This window comes from Thermobia domestica, chromosome 6 (genome assembly GCF_964235325.1).
Source record: "Thermobia domestica chromosome 6, izTheDome1.hap1.1, whole genome shotgun sequence".
Taxonomy (NCBI): Eukaryota; Metazoa; Arthropoda; class Insecta; order Zygentoma; family Lepismatidae; genus Thermobia; species Thermobia domestica.
Genome location: NC_137459.1, coordinates 50,469,971 through 50,497,116, shown reverse-complemented (window position 1 = coordinate 50,497,116; position 27,146 = coordinate 50,469,971). Strand labels below are relative to the sequence as shown.

Below are 27,146 nucleotides of genomic sequence, written 5' to 3'. Positions count from 1 at the left end.
TTCTGCTTCAAAACCGGATAATTCGTGATTTGTGTTACATCCCTCTTTGGTTTTGGTGCAGTGCATACCACCAATGTTTAAGTTACCTTGTGGTTCCTTTTTCTGCTCAAGATAGTGATCTGCTTTGTGTTTTGTGCAAATAGTGTGCTTTTTAGTGTGGTTTTTATTAATTTCTGCATAGATTGGAAATAATCCGCAGTTTTCTACGTTACTAATATCGTCATCTACTTTTTTTATCCTCTACTCTTCCTTCCTGTTTTTTCTTTCCACTAAATCTACGTAATTTAATAATTAAATAAATGATAATTATAGACGTTGCTAGTACTAAAGTTATTAACGATGTTAAAGCAATAGCCATTACGGTAAACTTCTTTTCCATAATACCTGTAAATATATAACTAAGTGTGAAATCGTGTTTTTATTTTCTTAAAAACTTATATAACTATACCGCGGTCTATGACTCTCTTCTGAACAATATATTCATAATTTCAGCATAGGCCTAATGTTAATGTTCATTAATCGTTCATTATTTTCTTTAAAATGCATAATCGATGCATATTCTAAATAATGAATAGTGTTCTAATCACTATGTAACCTATTCGGATACAAAACTGCTATCCTTGTTACATTTTCATTCGTTTGACGCTGTTATTGTCTTTTTTTTTTTTAAAGTCGGAAAATCCTACATTTTCGTGCATATTTCAGCTCTTAAATACACTTTATTACTAGTTTTAACGTTGTTTGTAGGTACAGTTATCTTTATTGATGTTTAATCTATCTTATTTTAACATTCCAACACTCTCTGTCCTTAGAATTCATTCATAACACATCAAAATCATTGTGAATACAAGTAGCTAGTCTCCCGTGGGTGTGACTTGTTGCTACGCTGGCGGCCATCTTCTCGTAAACCACGCCCCTTAGCAACCACTCTCTGCTGCCTGAGCGCTCAGAGCCTCGCCAGGATGCAATCGTCTCGTAAGTAGTAAACAGAAAACTACCCAACGGAGTACAGTACTCTCATGAATATCAAAGATACTCATGAACTAAATACAATAACTTATTATAATACAAATAATCTATATACCAATTGATCATTTGATAATAATAATAAATCAATAATTCCTCTCTCATTTTAAAAAAACGTGAATTTAGAAAATGAATTTTGATAAAATAATGTGTTCTCATACAACTTAACGTTGATTATTGATATGATGCATTATGATTGTATTCTATTTGCGACTATTTCTCGTGTCTTATCTATGATTCTCCTACTTTTCTATTGAAACTATTTACTCTTTTCAACGACTTTTTCGTACTTTTTTTCCCGTACTTTTAACGACTTATTATTGTAGATTTGTAAGCTTACTTGAACTAGTTTATAACACTAGTATCTACTTTATCTATGATTTGTCTATTTATCTAGCTTTACTAATAGACAACTTTTCTATTCTTCTTCTTTTCGCTTTTGTTTTCTATAGCTCGAAGCTACTGATTTCACTAATATTCTGATGTTATTTAACTTAGCTATTATCTATTTACATGCTTTTATCTATGCTTGTCTATGATGATCTATTATCTATGCTTATTTTCTATTGCTTCTTTTCTACCAAAACAAAGAGTTTTGTTGTACTAGCTCTACGTAACCATTTTATATTTTCAACGATTTAATCGTTTTTTTCCCGACTCAACTAGACCAATCCTAGTTTTATCTAGGATGACAACCAAAAGCTTTTCAACCCACAACTACCTCATGCTGTAGGTAAGTATGTCTACATATTACCAATTGTTTTAAATGTTAATTCGATATTCCTTTTCAGGTTTTATTGCAACTTAGATATTTTTTTTTTCAAAATAAACTCCATTCTTCTTCATATCTACAAATGTAAAAACTTTTTTTTTTCATAACCCAAGGCACATACGATATTCATTTACATACTACGCTTACTTTATTATTACTTTCTGATGATTATTATTATTATTATTATTATTATTATTATTATTATTATTATGATTATTATTATTCCTGATTTTGAATTTTATACTTCCGTATTGCTTTATACAGCTTACAATACAGTACTAATAACAATATTGTTGTCAAAATTAATGATATTATTACTCCAAAAATTACATACATGATATAGTCTGTTTTTAAATGTAGTTCTGGGATCGAAGTATCGACTTTCAATTTTAACAATTTTTCAGTTAAACTATTTAGCTCTTGCGTATGCAAGGTGAAATTTATTTGTCTCTCAGTCCAATTACCGATCAATTTAATGTGTTTATTTTGAATCTGAATTATCCGTTTAGATGGAATGACCAGCTCTCCAATTATTATATTATCAAATTTATCATAGTTTATGAAATTTGATTTAGCTTTGGTTTGCTCAAGTTTTGTTGAAGTAATTTCTTGATGTACACCCACTTTTGTCATGTACGCTTCTTCAATAGAAGAATACATCACACCAGCGTGTGTATATCTGAATATCACATTCCCCAAAAATTTTTCCGAATTTTGCTGGCATCCTCCTAGAGATTTATTTAAAATAATATTATTCAAACATTTCGATTCATGGTCCATAGTTATGCTCTCACAAAAATATAGAAAACTTTTAAATTCGCATTTACTTTTATCCAATGAGTGAAATTTACCTTCAGCCAAATAGACTGCTTCAGGTAATTGATAAAATATTCTTGTGTTATTTATTAAGTAGCCCATTGATGTAACGTCATACATTATTGAAATGCTAGTATCATATATTATCGGAGTCTTTATTATTAAATCAACATTATTATCTTCGTAATGGTATTTTACTAGATATACGCTAGACATTTGGTAAAACATTCCAATGTCTGACCTATAAATAGTATTTTTCAAAACATCATGAAAATTAATTAACTTTTTAACATCAGCATTAGATAATATATGATATGTTAACTCATTATTTAAAATGCTATTTACTATTTTATTTACTCTCTCCTGTACAAGATGAACAAACAAGTTTGCCATTATCCTGCGTTGGGATTGATGTAAATAACAGTATAGCTCCTGAATTTTATTTTTAAAATCTTGCAACACCTGTTGCACTTTTACAACTATCCCGTGGACTACTGTTATCTCATTATTAAATGATTCTTTTAGATTTTTAATTTCATTAGTTAATACATTCTCATGCTTACTTAACTTATCAATAGACTGAGACAATTGTTTATTATGAATTAAATTATACGTCGATAAACCAATGGACGACAATCCCAGTAACCACGAAAATATAAATCTTTTATTTCTGTGATTATTATTACATCTTGTTATACCATTTTCATAAACAAAATGGCAAGGTAATAAATTCACTATATTCTGTCTAAACTCTCTCACTTTTACTGCATAATCATTTAAAATCTCATATGCGTCAGTACATTTGTCGTGTACTGGCACCGATTCTTGAAAATTTAAATGCATTTTAACGGTCGTAAACACCATGTTCGTCGCATGAACAGCATAAGCATTCTGTGTCAATGCTAGTCCAATATCTGATAACGTTATTTGTTGATGTTCTTCTTCAGCTACCCCAATACTAATCAATAGTAGTAGACAAACGACAATCTTGAACATGATGATAACTGTAACAATTAAAACTTAGAATTACTATTTTGAATTTTACTTATTTATTTTAATTATTTCTATATCTCTTATTATTTTTTCTTTTTTTTTAACAGTTATGTTTTCATTTATTTATTTTACTTTGTATGTGTACCTTGGATTATTTTACCAATTTATATATATTTACTAGATATTTCTCTAATTCAAAAAAAATTCTCTAATTTCCTAGTCACTTTACGCTCTGTAAACAATATACTTTTGCCAGTTAAGGGATTTTCTGATGGAAATCAACATTTACTTTGATTTCGGGTACACGGACTTTTGTTGATAAACAGCGGTCCACCTCGCTGTCTCACTGACAAAAACATCTTGTTTGCAGATACCTAACAAAAAAAAATTAAACTTTTACTAAAAACTTATTCGTGTTTTCGTAGTTGCCAAAAATTTTTTTTTTTTTCATCGTGATGTAGTCCTTTTGAAAACTTTTTGGTTTTTCCCACGCGTTGTTCTTTTTTTTCATTAGACATCACTGTCTAAATCCGATTCTTCTTCTGGTCTATCCGAATCTTCCTCCTTTGCACTTACAAATGGTTTCAAACGTCTTATGTCAACAGAATCTGTCTTCTCTTGTCCTTTCTTAGTCTCGTATCTCACTTTATATGAGTTATTATTCAATTTTTGCACTATTACTCCTCGAATGTTATATCGCTTTCCAAAACAAGCTGGAATGCCTGCTCTTGGCATTTCACGAATCCAAACTTTTTGTCCCACGTCGAAGTTTGGTTGAGAGAATTTCTTCTCAATTTGTTTCTTTTGGGATTTGAACCGCTTCTGCAAATTCTGGTACGCGACCTTCCTTGCTTCCTTCACATTTCGTATCCGCTCTTCGTTTTCCACATACTCACAAGGTATGTCCAGATCCTGTTCCAAGAACGTTCTGGGTTCACGCCCTGTAAGCAAATAGTAAGGCGAATATTTTGTCCCGTCATGAATCTGTGTATTCATGGTAAACACAATTGAAGGTAAGATCTCGTCCCAGTTTGTAAACTCACGGTCTATATAGTGCTTCATAATTTGTTGAATTGACCCGATGGCTCTCTCCGATGTTCCAATCTGGTAATGGGCATCTGTATTGGCAAAATTTAACCGCATACCAAACCTTTCAGCCATCTCTTCCATCACTCGGCTCCGGTGTGTGCTATGCCGGTCCATCGCAAGAATTTCAGGAATCCCATGTTTTGTAATTAATTCTTCAAAAATTGCTTCTGCTATAATTTCAGAAGTTATAGCAGGAACCGCTCTTGCAATTACGTATCGAGTAGCGCTATCAACAAATACAATAACATATTTATTCCTGTGATTCTTCGATCTTTTAAACGGCCCAATCTCATCCATAGTTACATGCTGGAATGGCATATAACTCGGGTATGTTTGCGGATGCAGTGGTGTCCTACCAGCTTTACGTTTCTGGATTTGGCAACTGATGCACTGGCTGACCTTCTCTTGAAAAAATCTTTTCATGTTTGGGAAATAGATGGATTTCAATGCTCGATTATAACACTTGGTGTAGGAATAATGTCCTCCTCCGTATATCGAACAATGCAAGTTTTTGAAAACTTGTTCCCTCAAAGAAAAAGGAATGCATAATAGGAATTTCTTCCCATTAGCCATCTTCTGAGTTCGGAAAAGTTTTCCGTCCTTAATTTCATACCAGCGTGCCTGTTTTTCTGATTTTTCATCTGCTTCTTCCGGATGTTCTATAGCCTTCATTATTGAACCGAAGAAAGGGTCTCTCCGTTGCAACTCAGCCACATTCACATCTTCGTCGAACGTGATGTTGACTTCAAGGTCTTCCATCTTGACTGGTAATGCATCTAGATCGATGTCTTCATCAGTTGGTTGGATGTTCGTGTTTCTCGATAATACATCGCTAGGATTTTTCTCTCCTGGACAATGTACTGGCGTGTACTGGTACTGCGCCATCTCTAGACTATACCGTAACAGTTTCGGCGATAATTTTGGCGTTGTTTGAAGGTATTTTATACACCTGCAATCCGTGTATAGCTCAAATTCTTTATTGTACAAATAATAGTTAAATGCTTTGAAAGCACTAACCACGGCCAAAATTTCTAGTTCCACTATATGTCTTCGTGTTTCGTTTGGTCTCAATACTCTACTATAATACGCTATAGGTGTCCACTCTCCATTCAATTGTTTCTGCATTAGTACAGCCCCTATTGATTTTGTAGATGCATCCGTATACACTCTAGTTTCCAACTCTTCACGGAAAGGTGCCAATAAAGGTGCACTCATCAACGATTCTTTTAGTTTTTCAAAACTAAGTTGGTGTTCTTCCGTCCACACAAATTTATGATTTTTCCTTAATAATTGTTGAAAGTTAGATGTCATTTCCGCGTAATTTTTACAAAATTTCCTCACATAATTAGTCAACCCAAGGAATGATTTCAACTCTTTCGCGCTTGTAGGTGGCTTACAAGCTTTTATTGCTTGAATCACTTTAGGACTGATTTCGTAACCAGCTTCGCTCACAATGTGACCTAAAGCCATTACCTTCTCTTCCATGAAGTGACATTTCTCTACTGATAACTTTAACCCATATTTCCTTAACCTTTGAAAGACTGAGTGTAACACAGATACCATTTTCTCCTGATTATTTAAATATATAAATATATCATCCATGTAAAATGACACCGCCTCCGGATGAACGTTAGCTAATGTCATTGCCATGATTTTCGTATATATAGCGGGCGACTGAATGTAACCCATTGGGAGCTTAGAATATTGATACGCTCCTACGCCAGGGATATTGAATGCAGTATACTTCCTAGAATCCTTAGAAATTGATACCGTATGATAGGCACTCTTAATGTCCAACACACTAAAGTATTTGTGACCACCCATACTTGTAAGAATTTGATGGATAGGCGGCAACGCCACGGAATGGAACCGTACATGCCGATTCAGCATTCTACAGTCCAAACAGGCCCTAATCGATCCGTTTGGCTTCTTTACGAACAACATAGGTGAGTTATACGAGCTATTACTTTCCTCGATGATGTTTTGTTCGAGTAAAATGTTTATCTGTTCTTTCACTTTATCCTTCATTGCTATCGGTATTGGATATTGTTGACGTCGAAACGGAACTTCCGTTTCCAACTCTATCTTGTGTTCTACTCCCTTGACTCTTCCTAATTCGTTTTCTCGCCACGCAAAAACATCTGCGTAATCGTAGCACAATTTCTCTAATTTCTTTCTGATTTCTGGTTTAGTATTATTGCCAAATTTCAACCGTGATTTATCGTAGTTTTTCTCGCCTCTAACACCTCTTCAATTTCCTCCTCTGATAATCCTTCTTTCCTTAATTCCGATTCATTCATGCATGCTTCTGCATCTCCAATTTTTAAATTTTTTGTCAACATGATCGTCTTATTTGACGGATTGATAACTTCTAAACACTTATTTTCATTCGACAAAATTACTCTAGGTACAAATATGTTATATTGAGACTCTAATAGCTTATCTGGCTCTAATAGAAATTCATTGTTCTCCCAAGAATTAACTAGGTTAACCTCGACAGTTGTCCTAGTTCTTGGTAACAACTTCACCCTATGACCAAGAACCCATTTTGGCTTTAAACTTGATTTAATGCTAATTGCAACATTATCAGAAACTGTTCTGGTTTCCTGATCGTTTCGACAATGTTTAATTGGTTTCCCAAATCTTTGAACAATAATTTTACTAGCTCCATAATCAATTCTACAATTTTGTGTTTGCAAAAAGTCATTCCCAATCAACATTTGATATGGGAAGTCTTTTATTATTCTAAAAGCCTGATGAAACGTTTGATTTAAAATTTTGAACTTAATTATGGCTAATTTGTTAATTACCAGCGTGTTCTGCGTGATCCCTTTGATCTTAGTTTGTTGTGGGATTATTTTTGCACTCGGTGGCACTAATTTCTCGCTTATAATTGAAATTTGCGACCCACTATCGAGTAACGCTTTGATCTTTCTATCATCTATTTCTAATGGTAAATATACCATGTTGTTGTCTAAATTCACTGAGGCAATTATTTCTCTTATTCGGACATTTCGATTGCCTGTAAATGCGCCTCTCCCATTTACAGATGTGTTCCGTTTAAAGTACTCGAGCCTGGTGTTTGATAATAAGTAGTACCATTTACTTGCGCTGGTACCACTTGCACAAATCTCTGCTGATTCGGGTTTTCGAAATTATAAGACTGGTGACAACACGAATTCTGACAATTCCCTTGCCAGTTTCCTTGCTGACCACGTCCTCTATTGTTTCTCCAAAAATTTCCTCGATTACCACGCTTACTGTAATAACGGTTATTACCTCTATTGTTGTTTTGATTCCTATCACTATTACTGTGCCAATTCTTATTTCTATTTCCATTTCCACGGTAATTATTTCGATAACCACCTCTATTCTGCTTATTATTCCTATAATACTGATTTTTCCCTTGTTTTCTCGCGTTATTCTCTTGTTTCTCGTCATCTTGTGTTTTTGCCGACAATGCTAACTGTAATTTGTCTATTTTCTTTTCTAATTCCGCGATTTGTGTAATACTCGGAGGTTCCTGTTTAATCTTACTTTCTTCTTTATGTTTTCTTACAACCACATGATCTAAATCAGATCCGCTCTCCTCATCTTCTACCTGCTCTCTAATTTTCTTTACAAGATCTTTAATTGTAACTTTGCCGGATTCCTTTTTCACACGCTTTGCTATTTTACACTTATTCTTTTCTATCTTTTGCAAATCCTCCACGAATTTGTCTAAGCTAGAATATTCACGCGTTCCTACCTTTTCCATATAGTATGGATGTAGACCTCCAACTATAATACCTATCTTCTTGATATCATTCATTTTTGAATCTAGTCGTTCACAAAGAACGAGCATGTCATAAACGTAATTAATTACAGCTTCGTCTTCATATTGTAACCGCTCCTTAATTCTATCTTCAATATCTATAGTTACATTAGATTTCGTAAACTCGTCTACTATTTCAGCCTGCAATTGTTTATACTGTATTTCTGCCATGTTTCTCCGTTTCAGCAACAACTTTATCCATTGCCTCCCTACTCCTTTGAAAATATTAGGCAGTAACTCCTTTCGTTTGCTTTCGGCGATGCCTGCCATTTGACAAGCATCGTCGAATTCATCGAAAAACGACACGATGTCATTATCGTTCTTGAGATCGAATTTAGGCAATTTATTAATATCTGCGTAAAACGTAATGTTAGACGCCATAGTAAAATTCTTATTTTCACTATTTACTAATTTCGGATCTAAATTTATGATTGAAGGAAAGTCTTCCGATACAGATTTCGTCACCGGACTACTTGGGAAATTAAAAACTGGTTCTTTACTCAAAACAATTTTAGGACTCGCGACTTTATCGTAACTACAAGCAGTATTTTGTCTTTCTGGTGTCCTCACACCAAATAAATTCACATCAATATTTATTCCCTTACTCGCTTTCTGTGCTCTAGTCAACACAGTTCTTTCATTCATTTAATCTAATACTTAAATTCAACTTTAATTTACGAAGTGAGGGTGGGTGGTGAGGGTTAACGTATTACTTATTCTACTTGAGTCAATTGCCTTTAGTCATTCGAGATCCGAACCATATCTCGTCTTTGAGTGGTGAACGATTATAATACAGACTCTTAACATACTAAATAACTTAAATCTAAACCGAATTTAACCATAACCTAATAAAATATATTCTTAACACTAAACTTATTCCATTTCGGGATCGCTATTTCCACCATAAGTTTGGTGCGACCTATTTTTAGCACTGTTCGGGAATCGAACCAAAATATCTCCACCATAAAACTGGTGCGAACTACTCTAAAATACACCTCCCGGGTCTCGAACCGAACGCATCTCCACCATAACAACCTTCCACCGTCGTGCCTATATAGCATGGGGATGAAATGTTAAATGACGGTCGAAGATCGCTGCTACTCACCATTTAGAATGAGTAGGTACAGGATGACGGAAAGAAACCACATTAAATGACTTTGAACTAAAACTTTGTATTTTCATTAAGCTTGTGTACTATTGTGGTTGATCGTCGACTGAATATAATCGCAAGATCACATATCTTTAAGCAGCTAGGAAGTTAACCACGATGAACTCAAACATAGCTGAGATACACGTACCTTTATACAGCTGATGACTGGAACTGCTATCGATGTTCTGGACGATCTCTATATTGCTGCCAATAGTCTAGAATGATCGGCTACTGTGTACCATTATCTACTATAATGGTCTGCTGAACTATTAGATCTCCTGATCTAATACCGGACTTTAGAATCACAGAGAAGTGACTACTGTGACATGAGCGACTATGTTACTGCTCGACGTATACTAATCTCTTAAACTCAACTCAGAGACAAATACTCGAAGACTGATCCTCAAAGACTGCTCCTCCAGCCTGCCTCATCTCTAAAAACTATAAGGTTTTATACGAAGATTCCAGACATCTTGGAATTCATTCTCGTCGACTTTCTGTATATCTCAGCTATTGGTAAAACGTTGGTTTCACCCGAATTACATCGTGATCAAATTCTCAGACTTACAAATTTCTGCGAACTCAACGATTATATCACAGTCAAAGTGTGTCAATGTTACAATGTGACAATCTGATGACAATTCAAAACATTACAAATACAAATTACAATATCTTACGAATTGACGAGCAAGCGTCTAGCCGTAGAACATTCATTACATACACACAACATTGATGTCAACACATAAACACACACACGTGTTTACGTTACATGATAACACTTAGTTTCTTAACATTTAATTTTATTAAATATACTTTCCTTTACCAAAATAATATCTTTTGAATAAAATCAATGACATGCCTCAACAGCGTACAATGTTATTCCTGTTCATCTAAAATAAGTTCATGCAAAATTTCATCGTTTGTGAGACCACTCATCTTTCACCAGACTCTTTCGACCACACAACAATAACCTATCAGACTAGACGCCGTCCTTAGACATCAGTTATTTGGCGTAATAAAAGTCTCCAGCAATTAGAAAATCATCAGTCCTTTTTCTTTCACTTCCTCTTTTTTCTTTTGCTTTTTATTTTTCTTCTTCTTCTTATGCTTATAAAAGACGGTATAGTAACTACCATAACTTAAATATAAAATCTTGTACACAATTTCACAAAAAAAAAATAACAAAATTGAAGAAGTGGTCAAAGTAACCACCCAAATGAAAAGATGTAGTGCATGTAATAACTACATTCCTACACTGTAATTATATATAAAATTATTAAATAAATATAAAGCAATATTACAGAAGAGCCTACTGCAAAATGTCAGGAAGAACCATTATGATTTTTAAAAATCATACACTTAAAATGCAAATAATAATAATAATAGTAATAATAATAATAATAATAATAATAATAATAATAATAATAATAATAATAATAATATCTGAGGGGTCAATTTGACCCCCAAAATGCATCTAAAGGATAAACAATTTTCTATTGTTAGAGTTTACTATTTGCCATTTGCATCTTTTCATCTATTAAGCTGTTTAACTAATTCGTTTAATAAACTACTACAAAACAAGTTAAACAACCCAAACAAAATATTCACGAGAACTACTTGCATACAGAAAGTATATAGACCTACAAATCTTGCAACTGAAGGGGGTTTCGGGGTTCAACAGAGCCAAGTGGGAAATCTCAGGTCCATAGTGGAATTGCAGAGAAAAAAAAAATCTGGTGGAGTTTCGGATGGATACAAGAAGGCTCACCTTCACCACTGAATATGTATAACTGACGAGGAAACCGATTCAACTGTGACACGAAATTGTGGACGAGTTTATGCGCAAACAAAGTGTTTTTGTGTACAATTAAACCCATTAGAGGGAAAAGTCCTCGATCTCAACCGTTCCGGAGATATAGAGGAATAAGGGGAAGGGTGCTGCTCCGATATTTTGCTAAGTTTCGAGTATGTAGCAATACTACAAGTAGAATATACTTTTAAAAATGAAGAACACCTTCATCCAAGAAACTTTAGTAATACGATGCATTAGACATGAGGGTTACAAAACGGAAGATTCCATAAAAGTTCCAGGGGAAGAATGCATTTGAAGGGGAAGGCGAAAATAACGGAGTTCAGTTGTTGCCTCTGAAATAGGCGTGTAAGGTGTCTATGTATAGGTTTCTTGGTACGCTGAATCGAAAGAAACATAATTAGGTCAAATAGGATGAAATATATATATAAAGAATGTGGACGTTTGCAACAATATGTATTTATGTTTCATATTATATGCTTTGTTCTTCTATAGCACTTTTGCACAGAATATGTCATTGTATTTTTGTTCACATGATAACGTATCTGTTCCTTTGGCAATATAATTAATACATTTTCATATAACTTTTTTTTTTTCATTTTCTACATACTAAAGACATGATATATTAGCAAGCAATATCATACAATTTTATTTTTCGTGTCAATAGCGTTATTCCTCATAGGCCCTTCTTTATCCTGTCCCGGGTAAATGCTACGTCATTCACCTCAACATTCAACACATTTTTTTTTTTTTTTTATTCGTCGTGATGCAGCTTAACGTTTAAATGCAATTTTCAAACATATTCACTAACAACATAGAAGAAAATCTACAACATTTCAGAGCACCAACTTTCCCCTTACCCGTCTACATCTCCGGAACGGTTGCGATCGAGGGTTTTTTGCTCTAATGGAATTCATTATTCAGAAAAACACTTCGATTGCGCATAAACTCGTCCACAATTTCGTGTCACACTTGAATCGGTTTCCTCGTGAGTAAATTTTGAAACTTTTTTTTTAAATCAAATATTATTTCTCTAGTATGTATTAATCATTATGTGTGCTCTTGAGTGTGCGGGACTGAAGCATATACCGATTAACAATTTTGTCAGTTGGTTCGCTAATTTGAGTTTAGCGTCCTTTTAAGCACTGAGGCTGTATAATATGTGAACCTACAGCTTCACGTGAGTCCTGAACTACACGAGCTCCTACGGGGAATTGTACTCAGGTTTCTAGTCATTTCGCCGGATATATGGTTATTGGTACGAACAATGTAGAATGGTTATAATCTGCTTACATTTCTGTTGAAAATCTACGAATGACAGCAATATAATGCAAGGCAATGTAGTTAAATTTTCAACATTCCGCATTTATATCTGGAATGTAAAATAAAAAAAAGTTACAAGTTTTGGAGTTTGAAAATCCCACAATTCTAGTTTAATTATAGAAATATTTGGTAGTTTTGATAAAATTCACTTTCATTTGTGTGTACTTTTTATACAAAATTCACTATTCACACCCATATATATATAGTGTATATATATATTGGAATGTTCTAGTTGCTAGAGTATAAAATGATGTACTCAGGAATTAAACCCTCCAGCTTTTTTTATTTAAAAAATATATAACAGTGTTTGCCAAGTTACTGTAAATCTTTTTTCAAGTCTATTTGGATGTTTCCAGCGTGGCAAATAGAAAGCTCTCGACTTACAACGTGGCCTTGGTGTAAGGTTACTTGTCTTAGCCCACAACGGCCTCAGACGAGATCGGTTAAACTCTGTAACTCATGGCAGTTCCGTTAGTTTTGTATTAAAGGATATCTCCGTCGCTCATAGTAGCCTCGGGAGTTGATTTTAAAGGATTTTACTCCGTAGCTCATGGCAGCTTAGGGAGAAAGTTTCCTAGGTGAAGCGATCAGCACTGGCACTGATAATTTCCTATTCCTGCGGTGCTCTTTTATAGACATCTTCTTGGAGGGAGGACCTAGAGAGGGGTAGTCGGTCCTTCTCGTAGATCCTCGAGTTCTCTTCGTATCTTCCTGATTGCATGGTCTCCATATGTCGTCTGTCACTGTTTGGTTTTAATTGAAAAAACACGTATTTGTAGTTTTAACATGTGGCTTGTAACGTGTGTGTGTGTGTGTGTGTTGCGAACCATACTGTACATAGGCTCCTATATATGAACTGACGTAAAATAGCGGGTACTTCCGGTTGACGTGGAAAGTTGAAATTTGGCATGATTATAGCGTTTTGGGACTAGCCGACAGAAAAATTGCCAAAAGCGAATATTTTTAATTTTTAGAAGTCTAAACGGGATGAAGAAGTGCCCATGGACGTTTTCTTGAAAAAAAAAACAACTTATCTTTCAGATAGTTGAAATACGAAAAGAAACTCGAAATTTGGTAAAGTTAGGGATTTAAGAGGTTAGACCCCGTAAGCCGAGTAAACGCGGGAGTCAGTGGTCGAAGCCTCCCAGCTGGGTCAAGTTCACGAAAGTTAAGAGCAAATGCACAAAATTCGCTCTTGGTGAAAATGTAGGGTTTGAAGGGCCGAAGCCCCTAGCTACCCAAATTCTAGTCCAGGCTAAAACTGGACATAAAGGAACTATTGCATCTATAGCACTCTTGAGTCCATCTCTGTGCACAAGATGCAGTATATGTAGTATATGTAAAATGAGGGAACAGCCATGTTTGTTGCGGACTTCAAGCACGAAAGAAAGTAAACAACAACTCCATGAAAGGCACCACATATAAATTTAAATTTGCGATTTTCCTTTGCTAGAGATGTTAGTCATAACTTTATGTCATTCACTGGATTCTCCTCTAACTCATCAATTCTTCTGAAGTGTGATATAATTTTCCTTATATCAATCAAATCTATATTTTGCTTTTATGTATTAATATGGACAGCATTTATGGAATGGTACTTATTTATTTATTTCTCAACACAAGAGACATTATTGTACACATACAGTGTTTACATATGTTACTTGAATACATAACGTTAAAACTAATACTCGAATACAAAATATTAAATTATAATGACACTGATACTTAAATATAGTATTAAATTAAAATAATATACTTCACTTGAAAACCTTTTTTATTTTACAAAATACTCAATATTAATCTTTCTGTACGACTTTTCAGAGTAATTAAATATGTCCACATCTTTGTAACATAATCTGACTAAATGTAACTATGGAGTGTCACTATTTTGCTTGCACATTATCTACATTTGTCATACTATTTGACAAATAAATAGTACTTAATAATTTGAATGCATAAACTAATTGCTCTTTACATTTTCCATCCTCCTCTATGCCAATCCTCAAAGACTATAATATATGAAATTCGTGCTACATATTTAGTTAGATTCTATATTTTAACTAGCCTTTGACTAGCTGGAGGCTTCGCCCCCAAAACTCCCGCCTTGCCTCAGCCTGCGGCCTCGCATCTCTTACGTATGTGTCTCTGCATCAACAATGAATTTCGGGCATTTGCTCTTCACATTTACTGAAGATCACTGCCCCTACACCCCCGCCTTTGCTCGGCCTATGGCCTTGCACCACTTAAATCCACAATTCTAGCAAATTTCAAATTTATTCTCTTATTTTAAAACATATTTTGTATCTAAAGAAAACGCCCATTTAAATAACATGAAAATGTCTTCATACCCCCTTTAGACCCCGTAAAAAATAAAAATATTCATTTGTGGCAATTTTTCCTGTCGATTAATCCGGGAAAGCTGCAATCATGCCAAATTTCTTCATTCTACTCCTGCCGGAAGTGCCTAAACATTTTGGGGTATGAAATATGATCCTTAACATGAGGAAGATTTTTCAGTTCCCCATAAAACCACTCTATTTAAAAAAAAAATACTAATTTCCTTAGGTAACACTAACGAAAACGAACAAGCATGCGGAATTTTAAGTTTGTATTCCAATTCCAAGTAACTGAAATATGAGATTATAGATCCAAAAAGACCCATTTTAAATAACATGGGGACATTCTTCGTATCGCCTTTAGACCCTCTAAAACTTAAAAATTATTCACGTTTGTCAATTTTCCTGTCGGTTAGTCTTGGAAATCTACAATCATGCGAAATTTCAACTTTTCACGTCAAAGGATGTAGCCCTTTGCTTTATGTCAGTCCATGTAGCTTTATATAGTTAAGACCAGCTTTCGGCTAGCTAGGGGCTCCACCCCCAGACCCCCGCGTTTGCTCGGCCTACGGCTTTGCATCTCTTAGGTATCAGTCTTTGCATCAAGAGTGAATTTTGTCCATTTGCTCTTTAATTACATCTCCTGAATTTGGCACAGCTGGGAGCTTCGCCTCCTGACCCTCACGTTTACTCGGCCTACGGCCTCGCACGTCTTAAATCCACAATTCTATTTTTGTTCCTATTTCAACTATCTAAGTGATAAGATTTTGTGTCCCAAGAAAACGCCCATTTAAATAACATGGGATTTTTTTCATACCCCTTTAGACCCTTTGAAATCTAAAAATATTCACTTTTGGCAATTTTCCTGTAGGTTTGTCCCGGAAGGCTATAATCACGAGAAATTTCATTATTCTAATCCTGCCGGAAGTGCCTAAACATTTTGGGGTGTAGAAGATGTCCCATATAATTAACATGGGAAAGATTTTTTCAGTTCCCCATAAAACCACTCTACAGTTGGATTTTTTATTTTTTTTATTTTTTTTAGAGATTTACTTAGTTAACGATAACTGAAACATATAAGCATACCGAATTTCAAGTTTTTATTCCAATTTCAAGTACCTAAAATATGAGATTATAGGTCCAAAAAAGGCCAATTTAAATAACATGGGGAAATTCTTCATCCCTCCTTCAGAACCCCTAAAATTATAAATATTCACTTTTAGCAATTTTCCTGTCTGTTAGTCCCGGAAAGCTACAATCATGGCAAATTTCAACTTTCCACGTCAACCGGAAGTACCTGTTTAATTTACGTCAGCTCATGTAGTTTTGTATATAGTTAAGATTAAGATAAAATATGAAACGAACGTGAGTCTTCGAGCAAAATTACTGTAAATGTGATATTTTAGAATATCTTGTACCATACTGTGTTTTACACTTTCTCTTTTGTAAACCCCTGGTTTTTTATTATTATTATTATTATTATTATTATTATTATTATTATTATTATTATTATTATTATTATTATTATTATTATTATTATTATTAAGTTTCCATTCGAGATTACGTTTGAAAACATTCATATTTAGTTACACACAACAAAATAAAATATAAGATATAGGCCACCTCGCTAAAACCATATCTTGTATTAAATTGTTTCATGCTAAACTTATTTTTGAAATATTTATGAAATGTGAATAAAATTACCTAGGTCACTTTGAGAAAAATCGTTAAAGGACTCATCCCCAAGATTAAAAGATCCTATTTCAATTGTTTCAGGTGAAATGAATTATACAATGTTATAGGTTTGTTAATGAAACATTTATTTATGAATTATGAACCAAATCGCCGGATTCGGTTAGGAGAATGAATGTAATCTATACCCCCATGAATTAACTACTACTTTTGAAAATTTACCAGAAAAGTAACTTATCCAAATTATAGGGTTGTTAGTGGAATATTGTTTTACGAACTATTAAAAAAAAATCATTAAAGTGGTTTTCGAGCAATGTTCATTTTTTTTTTTTTTAGTTTTCAAAGAAAATCATTTTTGGCATGCACTGTAGAATATATGAAACCTGGAAATAAGTTGGAATCATGAATTTGATTTTCTTTCTAAATCATTACCATACTCTCTTTCCTTCCATCGTGGCATGGAAGTAAAAAAAAAAGTTTCTATAATTTGTTGAAACTCTTTCTTCATTTTCATACTCTTGGATTTCCTGAAATTAAAAAAAAAATACAATTAGATTCATCCCACTTTAACTGTTTTCTCTCAAGTTTGTTAACCACAAATAATTCATGTTTGTTTTATTATGAATGTCTTCACAGTTATGTTCCTAGTTGCATCCTGTTCTAATTGGTATTCAACGAGAAGAATTAACTACATTACTAGATTCGTTGCTTTTTCTGCCATGCAATTTTCTTCGTTCTAAATTTAGTGGATTATCTCTCGAAGACGAAAATCAATATAGCTTTTTTTTTTTTCTATATTGATTTTGATCAATACTGACTTAGTGAGATAGGTTGCAAGTTTCCTTATTATGGAGAAACGAAATCGACCTTCATTCATTTGTGTAACGAACTTTTATTATATGCTGTGTATGTACGCTACTCATTTACAACATAGCTAATTAAACATAATTTACTTTCTTATGTTTCAAAATGACGTCTCATAACATTTTTCTATCTTCTCTTTTGTACCAAATAGCAATTAGGAATTTCTTTATATAAAAATGGTGCTTAGTCTAAACCAGTGATGTACTTCTATGCTTTATAGTCGATAATCCATGGTTAAAAGTAAACAACACATGGACAAGAGGTGATATGTGAATTTTATTTATTAGATCGATGCATAAGTTCGTGTAGTTTCCTTTTTTTTGGGGGGGGGGGACAATAATGCGGCGTGAAGCAAATGTTTATCGTTATTCCGTTGTTTTACCGTAGTTTGGAGTTTGTGTGTTGTAAACCACAGGTTTTCTTGATTATGAACGTATTATTGTATATACAAGGGTTGGATTTTTAGTAATGGCAACAACGGTATATTTTGAGAAGTGGAGAACTTAACAAGATTCAAAGTTTTACAGGCCCTCGATATAATCACCATCATTGTGAATCAAGCGTTCCAAGCGATGTGGAAGCCTCTGGATGCCGTTGGCAGTATCTAATCTCTGGATAATGCGGGTGGAGCGATCGCTCGCCCGGAGGAGATCATCAACTGTACGGAAGCGTGTCCCACGAAGTGGTTCCTTCATCTTCTGGAAGAGGTCGTAGTAGCAGGGACTTAAATCTGGAAAATACGGGGGCGATACAGCACTTTGCAGCCCCAATGATGCAAAAAAAAAAAAAAAAAAATCAGTGACAGCACTTGCTGAATTTGCCTTTGCATTGTCACGCAGAATGATGGGTTGGTTCGTCAGTAAGTGCAGTCGTTTTCGTGTTACAGCTGCTCGCAGATTGTTTTGCAAAAAAAAAGAAAAAAGTGCAGCAGTACTCTGCACTAATGGTGTGTCCTGGGGGATGGTATGGTTTAGGATTATATCGTCCCAGTCGTATGCAATGATGAGCATAGCTTTCGCATTGGTTGGGGTATTCCGAACTGATGTTTTTTTTTTTCTTCTTGGTGACGCAGGATGACGCCACTCGTTTGATTGCCATTTCAGCTATGGTTCATACGCTCTGGCCCAGGTATCATCAATAGCAATGATCGGCCGTAAGAAGACCTCACCTTCACGTTGATAATGTCCAAATCTGTTCGAGGGATATCATATCGCAGCCACTTGGGTTGTTCAGTCAAACCTTGATGCTATTTTACGCAATCCCAGGTTCTTCAGAATTTTCAGCATAGTCGAATGCCTATCCTGTATCGTTGGCCAATTAACGAATCGTGGCATTCCGATCCGCTAGCACTAACACGTTCAAGTTCTGCGCATATTCTTCACCTACAGGAAAATAGCCGGAGCGCGGCATGTCTGTGACATTTTGTCGTCCGCATTAAAGGCTTTGATCCACCTTGCTACTGTACGGTATGGTAATGCACTTGCACCGCAAACATCTTGTAACACTTCGTAGCACTGTTTTGCATTACCATCTCTAGCGCATTCAATTTTCAACCAGCTCCTTTGACCTTGCTTCGTAAACATGACTGTATTCCACGAGCACTCACGCAGCGTGACTGTAGTCCACGAACACTCAGAACTGCCTTTTAACTGCTGACGCTGCGCGCGCACGGGGGTGGGGGGCGAGTTCATGTGCTCTGAAGAATGATAGTGGATGTGAATACATCACTGAATAATTCTGAGTTAATGTGAGTAACAGTAAAATATATGCAATGTATTGTTATACTCGTAGAATATATTAATGTTATGTCTATGTTGTATTTGAATTAACAGAATAAAAATAAAATATAAAAATGAGAACCCCACAAACTTATGCATCGACCCAAAATTTATTTATTCATTTATTATTCAATAATATGCAAGTTCTAATATAATAGTAGTTGAAAACGAGGAAACACATAGCTTTAATGGAAGAAATGGAGATTGGGAAGTCTTCCTCTCTAAAAGTGAAGTGCAAGAGAGTCATATTTTTTGTATCATGATTGTACGCATAGTACCAAACACGTAGGTGCAAAACGAAGACAATACGAAGATAATACAGTCCTACGTATAGATTCACATCGACCAAATATCTGCATTCTGTAGTGTCATAATGTAGAAAGAGAATTATATATATATATATATATATATATATATATATATATATATATATATATATATATATATATATATATATATGATTCTTGACAATTCCATAGCTGCTCGTTATTCCTGCGTTGTGTGATATCGAGTGTTTCTTACTTGTTGCTTTATGAAACCTGAGAGCATTATCTGGTGTCGTCGGATCGGGACTTCTTGGAAGCCAGGCAAAGGGAGCTAGTAAAGATGGTTGAACACGCCTTCACCCTCGTGACTCCGGAGTATTTCCGCAAAACATCTGCGAGACTTTGCGCAAAATTCAGCTGTTATGACATGAATGGTGATCATACCGATGTTTATGACTCTTAAGACTTCAAGGTAACTATGTATAGACATTCTACCATAACTAACACTATACTGTTGAAACTAAAGAGGGCACGCCCACTTCTGGAGAGTGGTCACCGAGACATGTAAAAATAATCCAAAATTATATTGTCAAATCCATATTTTTCACGGTCACTGAGATAAATGGTGATACTCCTGCAGACGTTGACTTTCTAATGCAGCCCCCATCGGCTAAGAGACAGAGGCGGCTTTTTTTTCAAACTTGGAACAAGGGGGTCTCAGGGGGCGTTTACTGGGATATGTAAAAGTACTAGAAAATGGCAGATATTTCTTCTTTCGTTGTTCAGTTTGCTTACATATATTTTGTCAGGGGTCACCTGTAGAGGGGTGTTAACGAGACATGTAAAAATAATCGAAAATAGCCGTCATTAGTATGAAATCCATATTTTTCGGGGTCGCTGAGCTCAATTCTTGAAACTGAAGATCGCGTTTACCTTCAAGTTTATCTATCAGCTAAGGAACGGGGGCCATAATAGAGTGGTCATCGAGACATTTGAAATCAATCCAAATTTACCGATATTAGTGTCAAATTCATAGTTTTCGCGGTCGCTGAGATGAATGGCGATACTTCTACAGACGTTGACTTCCAAATACAGCACGCGTCGCCTAGGGGCCAGAGGCTTTTTTTTAATTGGAAGCAGGGATTCTCAGAGGGCGTTTACAAGGTGTAAGACGCAGTCTTTATTATTTTTATTAATAAATTTTATATAGTAGTATATTTAAATGTTATCATTAATTTGCATATCAAAATGGAAATGGTTTTCTTTATTTTCATATATTATTTATATTATTAATTAATTTAGAATCATATTTATTTTTATTTCCTAAGTATTGGTAATATTATAGTTTATATCGAGAATGTAACGATACATATTGGATTTCGTATATAGAAAGATATACTCTAGTGAGTTAGATATTTTTTAAGGCAAACTTGTAGAAGACAACTAAGCTCCAAAAGGTCAGTCACCTATGCTTGGTCAGCCTAGCCAACTATATTGTGAGTTGAAACTAAAAATTACTGTTTTATTTCTGTTTAGCAGCTATAAGAATACTGTATAGAACTAAAAAAAACATAAAACACCCTGAGTTGTAACACTACCAGAAAGGCGACAGAAAGACGGATATTTGTCTATTGTCAAAATTTAACACATAGATATTAAAACAGAAGGACAATGATGTGTGAAAATCAAAGGACAACCGCCAATTTCACAAGAATTCTAGCTGGCGTAGCGAATCTAGCAAAACAGGCTGTGAATTCGTTCCAGGTTTACCAGATGAAACAGTTTGTAATATCAAATAATAACAATAATTAAAATATGTAAGAAGTCTATACTGTTGGGAAGTCTTCCTCTTAAGAATAAATATGTTTAAGAGTCAATTATGTCTTGGAAAGCTACGCGTACCATTATTGTTTGTTTTACCTTTTCCGTCCTTCCGTATATCGTATCATAAAACTTTCTTTCAGCCGTGAGAAAAAAAGTACTATCTGGTATTGGAGGGTGGAGTTTTGGCTTTCTGCTGGGGACAGACGGAACTGGGAATCCTTACCCTAAGAAATTGATTCAAATAAAGTTAATAGAGGATGACAACTCCATACCACATATATATATATATATATATATATGGTAGCAAAGATATGTATATACTTGTAAGTAAAGTAGGTGTATGTTTAATTTCATTCTATAATTAATAATTTGTAAAATTGTCACCCGGAAGCAGAAAACTCCGAACTATTATAGTTGTCCGCGACATTATGAATTCTTTCCGCTAGAGGGCACCAGTGACTAGACAAACATAAGAAAAGAAAATGTCAGGTTGTGGAAAACATATTAACCGGCCTATTTTAAATGGAACATTTTAAGGTTATATCAGAAGGGGACTATAACATATTTGGTATCTAATGAAAGACCAAAGAATGCAGATTTTAGTGCTTGATTCAAAACGAGGTGACAATCTATAAGAAGTGAATTATTTGCATATAAAGTCAATGTAAATAAAAATCGGCATACTTCATTCCAAAGTTCCGTTAGCAGGTAGATAGACAATAGAAAAGGTTATCTCTATTGAAAAGCCAGTAGCTTTGATGCGAAGCACGACTCTTGTGCGTCAAACTCCTTTTACAAAACCGAAAATCTGGGGAAGAAGAAGGCAGTTGGCGGTTAGATTGGGTCTGTGAAGTTGCTGCTCGTGTGAAAATAGTTATTTTTTTTTTATCATAAACACTATAGATTCAACAGAGTTAGTTGCAATGGAAGATAGGTGCTCATATTAATATTCAAAGTGAACTTAATTAAGTGCGATAAGTTGCACCATTGGTGTCCAAAATAAAATAAATGAACTGTTTCAGCTTTCTAGACTATATGCATTTTGACATCCAATCTGGCAATAGTGGAAACGAATACACACATCTTACATATGCAGCAACAAACCACTAATATATATATATATATATATATATATATATATATATATATATATATATATATATAGAGAGAGAGAGAGAGAGAGAGAGAGAGAGAGAAAGAGAGAAGTGCAACTAAAACCAAGTTTGAAGTAGTTACAAAATAGTGGACTTAAAGTTATAATCAGGCACCAAGTACTTAATCTACGTTAGGATGCTACGGAAACCGTTCTAAAAGAATATTATCAACATGAAAGAATAGACACTGAAATTGGGATTAATGCTGTGAAGTAACGGACATACCTACCTGGAAATTAAAGAAGATGAACTGTGCAGTGGATACAAATACATGTTATTAACTATGAACTAGTGATAAAAAGATCATAAGATATTTTTTTAAAATTATTTTTTAGTTCAACTGTGAGCATATAGTATATCGCTATAAAATAAGTGCTGTGGTTTAAGTGATTAAGTGTTGTGTTGAAAATAAAAGTGTTTATTAAACTGCATGGAGTTATCATCTTCCCTAACGGAATTTCGGCTGGTATGGTAAGTACCAGAATAATTTGTTTGTTTCTTGCAGGCTTCATGGATTCCATGTTCTTTAATATCAGATGTTCGAAACTAGTAAGGTAATCACACACATATTCTTTGATAAACCAAGGTGGCAGATAATTCATGCGTAAGTCCACATATCAAAGAAAGTCCGAAAGGGGCTACAGGACTTTAAATAAGGAAATCACACTTACAGGAATGGCAGTATAGAAATTATATAAAAGATTTTTTTTTTATCTTAGCTATACGGACTTTTATCTAAATTTCAGTAATTTCTATTTTTTTTATTTGGCATGTCTTTTGATTTTCTTTAAATTTGGAAGATACAACATTCCTGTAAGTAAAGGGGTAATAAGAGAGAGATTTACATATGAGTTCAATACGGAGATGTCTCTTTTCTTCCCCTGCACTCCACAAGGGAATCCGGGATATGTAAAAGTAGTAGAAAATAACAGATACTAATGTCACATTCATACTTTTCGCGGTATCTTCTGGGGCCCAGAGGCATTTTTTTCTAAATTTGAACCGGGGTATGTCTCAGGGGCCTTTCCCGGGACATGTGAAAGAACAAGAAGAAAAAACATATCTGTGTCAGATCCATATTTATTGAAGTTGCTCAGATGTATAGTGACATTCCCGATATTGTTTATGTTCAAAGTCAGCCTCCATCGGACAAGGGGAAAATTCTTTTCTTTAAGCATAATCATAGTGGGACTTATCATTTATTTCTTTGGTTAATAGTTATCTTGTTAGGCTTTGTTAGATGTTATTCATATTATTTTGTTCTGCAATCGTATAATTTATCTGCACTTGCAAGCAGAAATTGACTTATCAAATGGCTAGACTTTAGTTCTTTAATTATGCCAGACTTGATCACAAAATTATCTATGCATAACTTTAGTGCTTGCTGACACAAAATAGATCCAATTTTAGAGATATTTGTTAATTTAATTGTTCTTTCGTTGTTCAGTTTGTTTACATATATATTATATTTAACCCGTCCGAAGAATGGGCATAACAGATAGTTTATTAATAAAGTTTAAACGAGCCTAAATTAATTAACACATTCTTCCCATTGTATCTTCAGCAAGAATTACATATGTTTTAATTAGGGTTACTTGTTTCATTATTTTTTTCAAATTCTGGTCTATCTTTTGACATCTATGCAGAGTAATAATATGAGTTCATCATGTAATGAGTAGCAGATAAAACAGTTTCTTTGGAAAAAGTATAAAAGTGTTCCGTAATATCTTGGGAAGCATTATTAAAAATTCGTCTTTATATTTTACTGGGCAAACGTGCATGACATAATAGTTTTCTTAAGACAACGGGCAGATTTAGATAATGAGTAAGCGAAGGCAGACACAACAAAATGGGTTGGAGCAATATTCGTTTCAAACTGTTACTTTTAAAACATTTACTAAGCTACATACTAGGTTGCAGGTTTCATGTGCGTGGTCTTTCATTATGGTGGTTGGTTGCAGTTTACCGTTTCTTTCTAGTGCCAAGGCTATGTGAGACACGGACCTAGTGGAATTCAGACCACAGTAATGCCTTCAATGTTCTTCCACCTGATATTGAACCCAGGGTCTTGCGAACTAATGCCAGATGCACTATTCACTAGACCAGAGTTGAAGACTGTATTATATGGATTATTAGTAGGCACCTAATATTATTTTCGCGATATTACTATAATTACTTGTAGCACGAATAATCAATTATTTTATTAGATTTTCTTTTTAGAGGAATGGATTCGATTTCCGGTGAAGACATTGGATCGAAAAAGTATTGTTTTTAGAACAGTCATTCTAAGTGAGGTTTTCCTGAATTTTCCTCATTCACATCAGACAAATGTCGGGATGGTGCCTAGCGTAATAGTCCCAGATCGATTCTTTCTTCCCCCATTATTTTAACCCATCAATTGCCCGGACAGTGTGATTACCGAGGGACATCATCCCTCATACGTAACGGGCTAATATAGCCATATATGCCAGAAATTAATGCCTAATCCTAATACTTTTAGTTAAATATTATGTTCACATTAAATTTACAAACCTATGTACACTATTAATTAGTACTTACGATCGTCGTAAAAGTTATGGCAACTATTTCAATGTCTTTTTTTTTTTCGAAAGTGACAACGAAACAAAAAAAATATGAAATATGCTAGTGAATGGTTAGTATATATGTAAATGTTACACGTAGGGAAATACATGAACAAACATATCAGAATCAGAAAATAGTAAAATAAAATTAGCATAATAAAACATTCGTTACATACGTGTTTTACTTCAAATTAGAACATTGCGCGTACAGTTACAATTATGCATAAAACCCAGAAGGACACATCAGTGGCATCTAGTCTTTCGAAGTAGTAACCCAAAGAATCTACTAGACGGAAGGGTCATTACGCCTAAGTAGCACTACCAGAGCAGAACTGAAACGTCTGTCTACGGAATTGCGTCATCCAGGCTTGCTACACAGACAACAATTTCGTCACAATCACTCCCCTGTCAAGTTATTGGTTATGCTAACACTTGATGTTATGGGTTGATTATGTACAATTTCGTCCCACATAACCAAGCTGTGAAAGGACTGCATTACTCTCGCACTTTCCTACAACGTCATTTACATCGGACTATTAAGTGCAATATGTGGAGCATTGGACTGTATGGTTCAGAGTTGGACATTATGCACGATAGAGAAGAAATATTTGGATAGCTTCAAAATGTGGTGTTGGAGGAAAATGCAAAAAATAAAATGAACAGAGAGAGCAACAAACGAAGATTTTTAAAACGGATAGGAGAGAAGAGGACACTTCTAGCCACCATTCTTCGTAGAAAGGCCAATTGGATTCGACACATCTTGAGAAGAAATTGTCTTCTTCACACCACCATAGAAGGAAAGATGGAAGGGAAGCAAGGAATAAGAAAAATAAGAACACAGCTGATCGATAATTTGAAAGATAAGAGAAAATATTGGGAGTTAAAAGAGGAAGCTGAAGATCGACAAAAGTAGAAGAAACATTTTCAGGCCCAAATCTAAAACAAAAAAAAAAAAAAATCCTCGTTAGTCCCAGGACCTGCCGAAAGGCAGAATACCTAATAATAATAATAATTCGAAAGAAACGCCCTCAGCGTCTACAAGATGCACTCATCCTTCGTGACAAAGCATCAACTCTTAAAGCAGCGAGTACACAATATCTTCTCGTGTGATAAGAATGGGAAATACTTGATTATCCACTATCTTCACCAGTCTTAGCACCTTGCGTTCTCGACCCCATGCCTAACTGAAGGAACCATTGCGTGGAAAACGCCTTTTAACGAGTAAGGACATTGCCACAGCAATGGGCCGTAAAATCAGCATTTGCTCATAATGAGACCATAAGTATTCGTCGCTTTCGACATCGTTGGTATTGTGAGATAGATTCTTTGGATATTATTTTGAAGAACAATTGATGATACTGGTATGCCTTTCTGGTCTTTACGCATAATTGTAACTGTTGTAATGGTTTACAATGTTGTATCTTAAAACAAAACACGTATGAAACGAACACGTATTCGTTGTACTCATTTTTTTCTCGTGCTATATCCTGATGTGATGTGTGTGTTCATCCAACTCTCTACATATAACATTTATATATGTACTAACCTTCCATTTGCATATTTCAGAATTTCTTGTTTCGTTCCCATTTAAAAAAAAAAAAAAAAAAAAAAAAAAAAAAAAAAAAAAAAGTTGTCATGGCTTTTGCGGTGGTCCTTATATTTAGCTTTTTAATTCTGCGTTTCTGGTACAAGGAAACCACATTATTTACAGTCTATGTTGTTTATGTAGTCTACACGGGAGAAAATATGGCATATATTGCATATAGATTATAGTAGGCTAACGTCTTGACGTAAAATCATAGTCTACTGCGCATCACAGGCCTAAACCCAATTGTGATGGTCCATAGTAGATCAGGA

The 27,146-nt window shown here is 34.6% G+C and overlaps 1 protein-coding gene across 1 annotated transcript in view; it reads left to right on the top strand.

Moving 5' to 3' along the window:
- The window catches only part of LOC145687983 (glycine receptor subunit alpha-2-like), a 1,333,907-nt gene that overhangs the window by 1,051,399 nt on the left and 255,362 nt on the right, over positions 1–27,146 (top strand). The window lies entirely within an intron of this gene.